General features: G+C 39.7%; 1 pseudogene; it reads right to left on the bottom strand.

Annotated features, from left to right (window-relative positions):
* LOC100482439 overlaps positions 1 to 13,759 on the bottom strand; it is a 34,416-nt pseudogene that overhangs the window by 5,489 nt on the left and 15,168 nt on the right.

Genomic DNA, 13,759 nt, shown 5'->3' on the forward strand with positions numbered 1-13,759 from the left:
TCCACCATGTTTTTGTAACAATAATAACATCAGAGAACATTACTGAACACATATGAAATACCAATTATCTTGTTTAATTTTCATTTCAACAGATGATTCTAGAATCATAACCAATGGATAAATGACAATTCAGACTCAGATGTGACAATTGCATTTCCCTTAGTCACATGGCTAGTAAGTGGGAAAATTTGCATCAAAATATGTTGCTTGCTGGGGCTCCTGGGTGGCACAGTGGGTTAAACATCTGTCTTTTGGTTTCAGCTCAGGTCCTAATCTCAGAATGGATCCCAGGGTCATGAGATTGAGCCCTGTATTGAGCTCCTTGCTCAGCAGGGAGTCTGCTTGGGATTCTCTCTCCCTCTGCCTTTCCAATCCCCCCTTTCTCAAATAAATAAATAAATGTTTTTAAAAATGTTGCTTGCTAAGAACGAAGTTATATAGATGGTGAGAGGTAAATTGCATTAAGTCAATCCAACAAATATTTATTGAGCATCTAACATGAACCGGGCACCATGCTGGGCTTGGTGATAAAAGTCTAGACTCAGTTAATGATGTAGGCAAGAATCTAAGGTCCCCACTCACCTTCCTGCCCTCTAACTACCCACCTCTTTCCTTTCTCCCCTACGGCAGCCTCCCTATGACTCACTCTATTTTTAAATTCTTTTGAGTACACTGTGACTGAAAGGTAATAGTAGCAATAATGACAACAACAACAACAGAAATAATCACTAATATTGAACATGTGCTTTGTAACATTCACTTTTCTGACTGCATTAACTCATTTACCCCCAACAGCACACAGAGGTCAGCGCCGTGAATACTGTGCAACATTAAATCACGTGCTGAAGTTCACATGGATAGAAGTATCAGAGCCAGGCTTTGAACTTGATCTCAGTTTTTCTAGTGAACAGTCCATGAGCCAGGCTCCAGCAATCCCTGTGCCATGAGCCCCTGCTAATATGTTTACGGAGGGAATGCAGAGCAAATGTTAACTCAGCTGAACAATAAAGTGTTGTTTTCACTCTGGCCTCCATATTTAGGAGGTAACATGCAGAAATTTGGCTGAAACCAGAGAAAAAAGAATAACAGCCCTAATTAAAAAGTAATGAAAAATTAGGTTTGTGAAATAATATTATTAAGAGTTTGAATTATATGATGCATAGGAAAGTCAGCAGACCGACAACCTGGGTGTTTTCAAGTATAGGACGGGCCGAATGAAAGGGTTCAGACTAGTGATTAGCCACTTCCACAGAAGGTACAGAAGAAACAGAGAGCTTTAAATAGAAGAGCTAAGTAAGATATAAGGTAATGCTTACTGACAGCTTAGCAAGAACCATTGGAAATCTGCAAAGAGGGATTCATGAGATTTAGAGAAGAGGGCATGAATTCCAGATGGTTAAAGTGTCATTCTGTCAAAGCTTTGGACAAATGAGTGCATTTCAGAGTGTTCTCTGTGCAGTTCTAGCAGTTAATTTACTCCCTCAGTCTTTATTGAGTACCTACCATTTGCCAGTTCCCGTGTGAGCTGCCTGGTTGCAGTGGTGAAGGGAAACCGATGTGGGTTCAGCCTTTGTGGAATTTACAGTCTAATGGAGCAGATGGATAAAAAATCAAATCACATCCTAATAAATAGAAAACTGCCTGACTAGATATCCTAAAGGGATCCCCCTCCTTGCCACTCCCCCACCATGTCCTTATTCCATTGGCTCAGCCAGGCTGGGAGCCCAGGCCTGCTCAAAGCCTCTGGGGAGGCAGGGTGGGGCAGAAAAACCCTAGAAGGTTCCAGGGCTGGCAGCCTCTGTAAAATAAAAACACAAACCCTCAAGGAATGAAGATTCCCTAGGGTGGCAGAAGTAGTTAGTTAGAACAGATAGTCTTAAAACTAGAAAGTGATTTCTTCAGGCTTGAGGGGAAGAAAGAGAGAGAGGGGAAAAAACAACAACAACAACAAAAAACAAAAACAAAAACAAAAACAGACCAGTGGTTCCTGGGGAGAATACCGCTAGAAGTAGTAAGCCCCTAAAAGTGTGGGGGATCCCAGGAGCCGAAGGGATTTATGATCCCTGCCCACCTTCAAGGTCCCACTGGAGGGTGGTGACACCACAGGGGAGAAATCTCTTCAGGCAGAGCAGTGCTTTTTTTTTTAATCTGGTTTATAGAATGGATTTCACATGAGAAAAGGATTCCGTGGCTAAAATTTGAAAACTGCAGTACAAAACCGTGTCTTGGTGGCTTTATTCTGAGCACATTATACTTTGAATCCAGGCTAAGTTAACTGCAGGACCTTTATTTTCCAACACATAGGCACCAGCAACTACACCAGCGGCCCCCCCCGCCCCTCCAGTGCACTTATGCTCGCTGTTCTCCCCTCCGTGAGGCGGTGTGCAGGAGATACTGCCCCTGTCACGGACACCCCAAGCTCGCTCTGCCATTCCTGGATCCTTCTCCTTCTGGCCCTTCCTCTTTTCCCCTCTTAACTTTCCAAGCTCTTCCCTCTTTGTTTTGGTTCCACCTCTTTGCCTACATTGCGCTGATGCATTGTTCCAGTTAGAAAGGTATCAACAAAGCATTCGCTTAGGTAGTGTTGTCAGAGTAATTGATATATTAAGAACGGTGATTTTCCGGGACAATCACTGCAGTCATGGTAGCGAATGTCTACCCGATGCTTGTTATTTACCAGGTGTCAGGTTAAGTATGTTGAAAGGATAACCTCCCTTAATCCTCACAATAAACAATATGGAGCAGGCATTGTTATTAGCCCTCTCTACAGAGAGGAAAATTAAGGTACAGAGATGTTAGGTAATTTGCTCAAGTTCACGCAACTAATAAAAGTGGCAGAGGTAGAATTTTAACCCAAGCAATTTGACTCCAGAATCCGAGTTCATCACCACTTTGCTATCTTGTCCCTAGGCAGATAGAATTTATTCTCCTAATCGATTGCATTTGTTGACTTCCCTACACAAGCACAGCACTGTTCCAGAGCTGCTCTTATCACCATGTAATCGTTGTAATCTTTTTACAGAAAGATAACAGAAGATTTCTTCCGTAAATCCTTGCAATTTCCAAAACATATCAATAAAGCAATAGATGCTCATTGCACACCTTTCCTTGGAGAATTGCAATTGTCCAAATGTGTAAGTTTATATTATATATAAAACAAAAATCTATAGACAGGAGCCTAATATTGCACAAAATACGTATTTTCTATTTTTTCTTTAGCCCCAGATTCAATATGCTTATTGTTTAGTTTATAATTTATAATCTCTAACAAACAGATTAAATAAATGTGATTATATTTGCCAAGCTATTGGCTTTACTGTGGATTCTTTCTTCCTTTTGGCCTTCCTTTGGCAATCATTGAAACTGGGGCCAACCGTTGACATTTGGTGAATCTTAATCTTCGTAATATATCACACGCTAGTCAACATTTATGAGTCGATCTATATATGTATATGAGTGTTCACACAGGAAAACAAAGCTCCAGGTACATCCGAGTCACCCACAAGTTTCAGTACATTTCTAACATGTGGGGTTGTCTCTGAAAGAACAAAGTACAGTAGAAAACTGGTTCAAGTGCCTACTGAATTCTAATCCAAACTCATTTCATATCAAATATGTGCCTAATTAGGAATACATATTTGAATTACACAATACATAGACTGAATTTTTCACGTCCCCTCAGAGAGTCAGTTCACTCAGTTGCCTCCGAAAGCAGGACGTGTTTCTATCTCTTCCTGGTAATGAAGCTAGCACATAGTTAAACACGCCACCAAAATTATGTTGTTTTACAATTCACAAAACCTTTTCATGTATGTGAGTTCATTTATGCATACGAACAGGGCTAAGTGGTCAGCATAAGGGTCATAAGGCTGAGCCTCGTTTTAAACCTTTTCCATTCCTCCAAATCCCGTGCTTTTTCTAATATAAGGCAGCCGGCCTGTGTGTTGGGTGACAGCTTTCAAAAAAATGATTATTTTGTAGAGTCAGATTTTNCGAACAGGGCTAAGTGGTCAGCATAAGGGTCATAAGGCTGAGCCTCGTTTTAAACCTTTTCCATTCCTCCAAATCCCGTGCTTTTTCTAATATAAGGCAGCCGGCCTGTGTGTTGGGTGACAGCTTTCAAAAAAATGATTATTTTGTAGAGTCAGATTTTGTTAAAAATGTCCCTTCATCTGCAGAACTATGGCACCAAAGGGTCTTACCATGAGATTCATGAAACTCCAGGGGGTTCATGCAGGGAAAAGGCCGTTGGGGCTCTGTGGCCCTCTTAATGTCACATGCCCATTGTTCTGTGCATACTCAGAGCAGAATTTATTTGAGGAGATAGCTAGTGGTTTTCAAAACGTTCTTAAATCTGTGGACATCCTGCTTCCAAAAACATAAGACCCCTGAGTTAGATGTTCCCAAGTGAGTCTCCACTTTTTTTGTTGATGTGCTTCATAATTAAGGATGAATTATGACACGTATGACAATATGTATACACATAGGTACTACAAGTATGAAAATAACGTCTTCTGAATGAATTCATGAAACCATGTGGCCCAGGTCTCATTGCTTTGCTTCCTGCTTGGTTAGGTAGCTGGGAGATGACATTTTGGTTCTTACCAATATTTGGAAGGGGAGAATTTTACCATCAGTTCTGAAATTCCCCTACTCAGTATTTTTCAAAGTGAAATTTTGGTGATGGGTAGTAAGGAGGGCACGTATTGCATGGTGCACTGGGTGTTATACGCAACTAATGAAGCATCAAACTTTACATCGGAATCTGAGGATGTACTGTATGGTGATTAACATAATATAATAAAATAAAATTAAAAAAAATAAAAAAATAAAAATAAAATTTTTTCTCATTATCTACCTGAGAACCACAACCTAGAAATTAAGAGCATAGATTCTAAAGCCGGAAAACTTGGCATCTAATTTTGGCTCTAGAATTAATTAACTATGTAAAGATTTGTGAACCTCTCTATGGCTAGGTATCCTTTTTNTAAAAAAATAAAAATAAAAATTTTTCTCATTATCTACCTGAGAACCACAACCTAGAAATTAAGAGCATAGATTCTAAAGCCAGAAAACTTGGCTTCTAATTTTGGCTCTAGAATTAATTAACTATGTAAAGATTTGTGAACCTCTCTATGGCTAGGTATCCTTTTTTTTTATTGTGACAAATATGCATAACATTTATGTGACCATTTTAAAGTATACAGTTCAGTGACATTAAGTATATTCACAGTGTTGTATAGCCATTGCCACCATCCCTTTCCAGAACTTTCTTATCATCCCAAACTGAAACTCTATACCCATGAAACAGTAACTCCCCATTCTCGATTCCCACCAGCCCCCGGCAACCACCATTCTACTTTATGTCTGTATGAATTTGACTACTCCAAGTGTACGATTTAAGTGGAATTGTATAGTATTTGTACTTTTGTGACTGGCTTATTTTACTTAACATAATGTCTTTATGACTCATCCGTGTTGTAGCCTGTGTCAGGATTGCTTTCCTTTTGAAAGCTGAGTAATATTCCATTGTATACATACACCACATTTTGCTTATCCATTCATCCATCATGGGACACTTGGGCTGCTTTCATTTTTTGGTCTTTGCCAATAATGCTGCTATGAACACGTTCAAGATTCTGCTTTCAGTTCTTTAGTGTGCATGCATAGAAGTAAAATTGTTGGATTACATAATAATTCCAATGGACACTTGGGCTGCTTTCATTTTTTGGTCTTTGCCAATAATGCTGCTATGAACATGTTCAAGATTCTGCTTTCAGTTCTTTAGTGTGCATGCATAGAAGTAAAATTGTTGGATTACATAATAATTCCGCTTTCATTTTTTTGTGTGTGTGTGTGGAAGTGCCACATTATTTTCCACATGCCTGCACCATTTTGCATTCCAACCAGCACTGCACAGGGTTCTAATTTCTCCACATCCTCAACGACATCTAGTATTTCTACTTTTTTTATGGTAGCCAACTTAATAAGTGTGAAGTGACAGTTCACTGTGGTGTTGACTTGCATGTCTGTAATGATTAGTGATGTTGTTTTCATGTGCACTCTGTCCATTCATATGTCTTCTTTAGAGAAATGTCTACCTAAGTCCTTTGCCCATTTATTAATTAGGTTCTTTTTTTTTTTGGTTGTTGTTGAGATGTAGTGGTTTATATATTCTGAATACTAATCACTGATATCTTACTAGATATATGATACGCAAACATTTTCTCCCAGTTATACTTCTCGTGAAGATTCTGTCAGTTCTCACTTCAGTAGTTTATTTCCATGGCTCTTGTAACAAATTACCACAAACTTGGTGGCTTAAATAACAGAAATTTATTTTCTCACAGTTCTGGAGTCTAGTCTGAAATCAATCACTTATTCAAAATCAAGGTACCGGCAGAGCCATGCTCCCTCCAGAGGCTTTAGGGGAGAATCTCTTCCTTGCCTCTTCTAGTTTGGGCGGCTGCTGGCATTCCTTTCTCTCTGCTTTCGTGGTCATGTGGTCTCCTCCTCTTCTGCTTGTCTCACATCTTCCTCTACCTTCCTCTCAGGACACTTATGATGGCATTTGGAGTTCACCTTGTCAATCCAGTATAATCTTCTAATCTCAGGGTCCTTAATTGAATCATACCTATACGACTCCCCCCCCTCCCCCCAAATAAGGTATCATTCACAGGATCCAGGCATCAGGACCTGATTTGTTTGGGTGACCATTATTCCGCCAGGTAGAGTAGGATTGTCCTGAGGAATCACGAACGGACCCATGTTAACACCTAGCACTGTGTGGAGGCTGGATTAAGCACGTCATGAACGTGTGAGTTGTTATTATAATTACTTATTCAGCAATATCGGTGTCAATCACTTGAAGTGCCTAATGACTTGAAATCACTAATGAAGCTCTTCCTTTAAATTTTTCTCAGGATTACCAGTGATGCCAACTGGAGGATCCCCAAGAGAGAGCAAGATGGCGCAGACACATGACTTGTCATCTCCTCCCATCCATTTCTGCAGAGATGGAGCCTGGTTAAAGCCAGTTCAGACTTTGAAAAAGAAACTGGCTTTCAAAAGTACAGTCAGAGGGCCAACGAAAGGCCTGTGACCCTGGTGATTAGGTGGGGCAGGGCTGTGGCTGGATATGCTTGTGAACATCTAGTCTCTTGTCTTCCTGGGACAGTGGTGCATCGCAAGAACAAAGGAGTGGGGAAGAAACAACAGTTTGTAGCAAGTTTAATCGCTGAAATTTCTTCTCCTCTACAGATAATGCTAATATCAAGTAAACTTAGAAATATGATCATTTTGATGATTTTGCTCAATTTCCCAAAAGGAGCACTAATTATATCTAAATGGACAAACTGTGTAAAAATATTGATTTATGTACATAATATAGAATATATAATGTACATAGTAAAAAGTACATGTACATAATAAATGTACATACGTACAGGCAACACATATATTTCCTTTGAGATATAAAATTCATGGAATTTATTTAAAAATTCAGAAAATAAGCATTGTGTGCCTACTATGTTTCAGGCCCTTTCAGGGCTGGTGAAAGTGTGTGAACAAAATTGACCAAAACTTTGCTTTTGTGGAAACTTCTTGTGGGGAGAGAGAAAAACAGAGGGAACAAATCAGTAAACACACTTGTCACATGATGAAGTGACAGGAAGGTGCTGTTTTCTACAGAATGGTGATTTGAGCAGGTCTAAGCCCTAAAGACCGTGGGAAGACTTCCAAGAAGGTAAATCTCTTAGAATGTCACAGTTCTTTCTTATGAGCACACAGATAATGGTGTAACTAAAATCAATAGTGTCTTAGAGCCACTGAGATATATGCAAAAATCTTTATACTGATAGTCGTTTTTATTTTTAAGGCAAATTACATTAGAGATCATGCTTCTCTCATAAAATTCATTAATTCATAAATGAATTAAAGCAGAAACCAATACCATTCCCTATTGTTCTCTGTGGTATTAATTTTGATGCATTTTTGTGGAAAATATACAATAACAGAAATCATGGAAACCTAATAGGCTAATTATCATCAACTAGATCATCATTGTCACGTGTCCTCTTGAAGATCAGTATGTTGAAGGCCTAGCCTTAAGTATCTTAGAACATGACCTTGGTTGGAAATAGGGTCATTGCACACATAGAAGTTAGGATGAGGTCATTAGATGGATCCTAATCCATATGACTGGTACCTTTATAAAAAGGAAGAAATTTGGACACAGATACACACAGAAGAAAGACAATGTGAAGAGACACACAGAGAAGGAGGCCATCTCAGAGCTGAGGAGTGAGGTCTGGACCAGATCCTTCCCCCATTTTCCTCAGAAGGAACGGACTCTGCCGACTGATGCCTTGATCTCTGACTTCGAGCTTCCAGAACGGTGAGATGACGTGCTTCTATTGTTTAAGCCACCTAGTTTATGGTACTTTGTAACAACAACTTTAGCAAACTAACACAATCATAATTTTAAAACTATAATTTATAAATTCATAATGACAGAGAAAGGAGTATCTAGCAATTAAAAGCTCAAAAAAAAAATCCTAAATATTCCTTATGTCGTCGATGTTGTCACCATTAGATGAAAATCCATTCTTAAGCAAAACAGTCACCCAGATTCTAAAATTTTGGCTCCAGCACTGTGTAGACAGCATACATGATCTTTGTTCATTGTCTGCAATAGTTATATTCCTCATTTGCAGGTCCCTACAAATGTATGACTTTCATTATTTGTCTATTAATGAGACTTAATCTACATTTTCAGGCATTATTCTGCCTAATGACAGAAATTGTGGTCATGTCTCTGGTGTTTCAGATTTAAACTTCAGTTAATTCATGATGTTGCTTTCTTCCTGAGGGCTGTTCCGCTTTGAGGTCAGCTATGGAGTCATGGCCCTGGGTGGCTGTGTTGCGGAGGGGGTCGCAGAGAGCTGTGCTCATCTTGTTCTTCAATCTTCAGGCATCTGCTGAGCCATAACCATTCTGCCTGGGGCCCAGCGGGCGCCCTTTCTCCCCACTGGTACTTAAGACTGTTGCCACCTGCTTAGCCGTGTGTGGCCCCACTGTGGAAGCCAGCGCTGGATGGATGCAGTCTGCCCCCTGCGGACCTCCAGCCTCCTTCCAGTGCATCAGCCTCCGCTCAAGTCATTCATGCCCCTTCTTGGGGGGTGGTAGGAAGCTTTAGGATCTCTCCCCTGCCCTTTGGAGGTTGAACACAGCTGCCGGGACTGTCCTAGCCTGTCTGAGACCTGTTATCACCGCTCCACAGCTGTGCACGATAGAGGAGAATCTCGCATCTGGTTTGTCCTATCGGCTTTTCTGAGCCTTACAAGTCACCTCTATCTTTGTATCTCCAGATTTTCTGGGGGCTTTCTCATCGGACCCACACACTGCACACACTTTTTGGAGCTCAGCTGTCTCCATGGAGGGCACCAAAGCACAGGGCTCCCTCCCCAGAATCACCACTGGCACCAGCCCAGGGAGCACTTCCCTCTCCTGGCCCAGAAACTTGCCCTTCAAGTGAGCTGTCAGCTTACACCTGGACCAAGCGTTTCGTTTGTCTTCCACCTTCTGAAAACTAATAATTCTGATCTCTCTAGTCTCTGGAGCAGAAAGACCTACATCTGGCCGTCAAGAAGGTGCATTCCTGGGAACACAAGAACAGAAATGCAGTGATGCCCCAAAGGGACTTAATATGTCAAATATTACTCTGCCACATGTTTTTCATTTTGATATGGTATATTTCCAGCAGGTTTTTTTTTTCCAGCAGAAGGGGGATAGCTGCTTTTATAATATTTTTGCTGTCAATGAGAGCCTTTGTTCTCCCTAGTGTCTACATCAGACCCTATTAGTTAGTTGGGTGCTTGAGAAAGCATGTTATTTTGCATATTAGAAAAATTAGTCATTATGATGATGTTCCTGCTTTCATATTATTGAAGGCTACATTTAGGAAATAGAGTATACAGTTAATGATTGGTTATTAACTGTGCATAGTAAGTTGAATATTTTCACAAAGAAAAAGTACCATTTCAACTCTCTTACAGTGTATGATTTAAAATGCTGTAGAAGGGTGCCTGGCTGGCTCTGGCACAAGAGCATGCGAAGCTTTATCTCCAGGTGGTGAGTTCAAGCCCCACATTGGGTATAGAGATTACTTAAATAAATAAATAAAATTTAAAATACAATAAAGCACCCAGTAAAAAGGACAGTTAAGTAATTTTTACTTTCTTCTTGTACTAATATCTATTTCACTCTTCAAAAATGCATGTAATTTGGGGCACCTGGGTGGCTCAGTCAGTTGAGCATCTGCCTTTGGCTCAGGTCATGATCTTGGGGTCCTGAGATCGAGCCCCACATGGGGCTCCCTGCTCAGTGGGGAGTCTCCTTCTCCCTCTCCCTCTGTCCACTTGTGCTATCTCTCAAATAAATAATAAATAAAATATTTTTAAAATGCATATAATTTATTAGTGTTTCTTTTAAAAATTTATCTTTCTTCATACTGAATCCACTTTAGAGTTAAAAGGCCTTTGAAATTTTTATTTTTAATTTTCTAATTTTATAGGATAAATTGAGGGTCAGAGAATACACGTGATTTGCCCGAGGTCATTCAGAAATCAATATCTTCTGCCTCCCCAGGCTAAGCCTCTTTTTACTATCCTGTGTACCTCTTACACCAGATTTAGAATGCTATTTATGAGTAAACATTGTTTGCAGTATGCCTGAATATACCTACGAAAATAGTAGTGGAGTGGGGGGCTGAAAATAGAGACAGAATCCAATTTATTAATATGCTTTGCCAGTCACATATCATTCCACTAACAGAAAATTCCTCAGAAATGTAGTTCACAGCCATTCTGAGATATGTGCCAGGTCTCTGTAAGTTATAAAAGATATGATCAGCGTTTAATGGTATTTTTTAAAACACAAGATATAGTAAAACAAAATTGAGTCATTTTTCCCATACATAAAAGTAAATGGGATTGAGCTATTTGACGTTTTCATCCAGTTTCAAAAATAATCAGCGATGCAGCTCTGGAAAGAGAAGTGGACCATGTATTACAGTGTCATTATTTTGGGAAGAATTGTTAGTATATCAGATAGTGTGATCCAGGGAACATAAATCGACTTGCAAAAAGAGGAGGGAGGATTCTATTTAAATGTATGAAAAGTGAGGGTGCTGTAAAGAACCAAGGATGGGGATGGACAATAAGGTTTCTGAGATGGTAATCATACGTCCAAAAGTTTGTTAGGTTTTGAGTAACAGCAACCCATATGTGATAGGAGAGGAAAGATTTCAAATGCTATTAAGGATGTGTCCTGCCAAGGAAACAAGTTTGAATGTAAGATGCATCTTTTCTAAGCTGTCAAAGCCCTTTTCTCTCTGCCCAGCAGGTGAAGGAAAATTTTTTGTGAAAGAGGGAATAGGGAATTCTTTTTTTTTTTAAAGATTTTATTATTTATTCGACAGAGATAGAGACAGCCAGCGAGAGAGGGAACACAGCAGGGGGAGAGAAGAGGAAGAAGCAGGCTCACAGCAGAGGAGCCTGNAGCAGAGAAGCCTGACGTGGGGCTCGATCCCATAATGCCGGGATCACACCCTGAGCCGAAGGCAGACGCCCAACCGCTGTGCCACCCAGGCGCCCCTCGGGAATAGGGAATTCTTAACATAAACGTCTTATTTTCTGAATAATAATGAGTTTATTACATAATCCTAGCACAGTGTTTGTACACAGAGTATCATAAATTGTAGCCATCACGGTCATGATAGGAATATAGATTTATAAACTCCGAAAAATCAGTANTTCTTTTTTTTTTTAAAGATTTTATTATTTATTCGACAGAGATAGAGACAGCCAGCGAGAGAGGGAACACAGCAGGGGGAGAGAAGAGGAAGAAGCAGGCTCACAGCAGAGGAGCCTGATGTGGGGCTCGATCCCATAATGCCGGGATCATCCCTGAGCCGAAGGCAGACGCCCAACCGCTGTGCCACCCAGGCGCCCCTTGGGAATAGGGAATTCTTAACATAAACGTCTTATTTTCTGAATAATAATGAGTTTATTACATAATCCTAGGACAGTGTTTGTACACAGAGTATCATAAATTGTAGCCATCATGGTCATGATAGGAATATAGATTTATAAACTCCGAAAAATCAGTAAAAAAACCTTTAGAATAAACATGTTCAACAAGATTGCAAGGATACAAATACACAAAAATCTATTGCATTCTCTATTCGAGTAACGCAAAGCTAAAAAAGGAAAAAGATTCCATTTACAGCAAAGGCAAAATATATGATTCTTGGAAATTTTTTCAACTTGAACACAATATTTTGTCAAAAAAATTAAATCCTGGGGGGAAAGAAAGAAACATGAGAACAGGAAAGAGACAAATACCATATTCCTTACTAAAAAGACTTGACTAAAAGAACTAGTAGAGTCAACAGTAACGAGCACATTGGGAACCTACAAGGTGTCTAGCACTGTTCTTACTGCTTAATACAAGTAACTCACTACATACATTAACTCAATAACTCTATAAAGTAGACTTTTTTTTTCGATGAGAGAGAGAGAACAAGTTGGGGGAAGGCGCAGAGGGAAAGGGAGAAGCAGACTCCCCGCTGAGCAGGACCCTGAGACCATGACCTGAGCTGAAGGCAGACGCTTAACTGACTGAGCCACCCAGATGCCTCTGAAGTAGACATCTTTATAATACATTTTATACAGAAAAGGAAACAAGTACAGAGAAATAAAATAACTTGTCCAAAGTTACACCCACACTAGAACTTTCTCTTTATTAAAATGCATGCACACATACACACTCAAAAATACAAAGAATTCTCCAACGAAACAGACAAAAATTCAGTTATGTGTTCATTCTGGTTCTGAGTTGGATATGACCATGAGACTATTAGAAAGTAGAGCTTTACATCCAAGATGAAGAAACTTGTCTGATAAGTTCAATTATAAAGTAAAATGTAACAAAATAACTACATTGATACTTTTACATCACAATTAAAACAAAAATTTTATCCCTCACCATCATAGTACATTAACTTCATACTTTGAAATACTCCCTCAGCTTCAAATGCTTAGCAACAAAATGAATAAAAGATAAAAATATAAAACTGAAAGAAAATCCAGGTTGGTAAACAAGTAAAACAAAATTTTAGGAGCAACTCAGAGCAGTGAATAGGGATGGAGGTAACCACTCTATTTGTTCCAGATCTGGAATGAGGAGGTGGTCGCCACGGAGTCCAGTTTCTGAGAGTGAGAGAGGGGTCCACAAGCTTTCCCAGGTGGGGGGACCAGAGCAGACTTGGGGGGGACTCCCACACTGAAAGGAGGTAAAAAAAAAAAAGGGTTGAAGCCCACCACCTTGACCTATGAATTTTAGCAAGCTGTAGGTCTAAGCAGGTAGGAGGATAGACACAGCCTGGCAGCCAGGAACTGAGCCATGCCAATCACTGGCTTCAAGAATGGATATGTGCTATATCCTGAATATTCCCAAGACAGTGTAAGAACTCAATTTTGAGGGTCGCCATTCTTCTCAAACTAATGCATAAAATAAATATTATTTGTCTTCCTGGAAATTGATAGGCTAATTCAAAGACATATCTTTTATATGTGGAATAAATAAACATATATATGCAAGAGCAAAGGGCCAAGAATTTACATTAAACTTTTGAAGAAGAACAAAGAAGTGGGGGATATTTCTATCAAACATCAGACTTTCATAAAGCTAAAGTTGG

This window comes from Ailuropoda melanoleuca, chromosome 14, assembly GCF_002007445.2.
Source record: "Ailuropoda melanoleuca isolate Jingjing chromosome 14, ASM200744v2, whole genome shotgun sequence".
Lineage (NCBI taxonomy): Eukaryota > Metazoa > Chordata > Mammalia > Carnivora > Ursidae > Ailuropoda > Ailuropoda melanoleuca.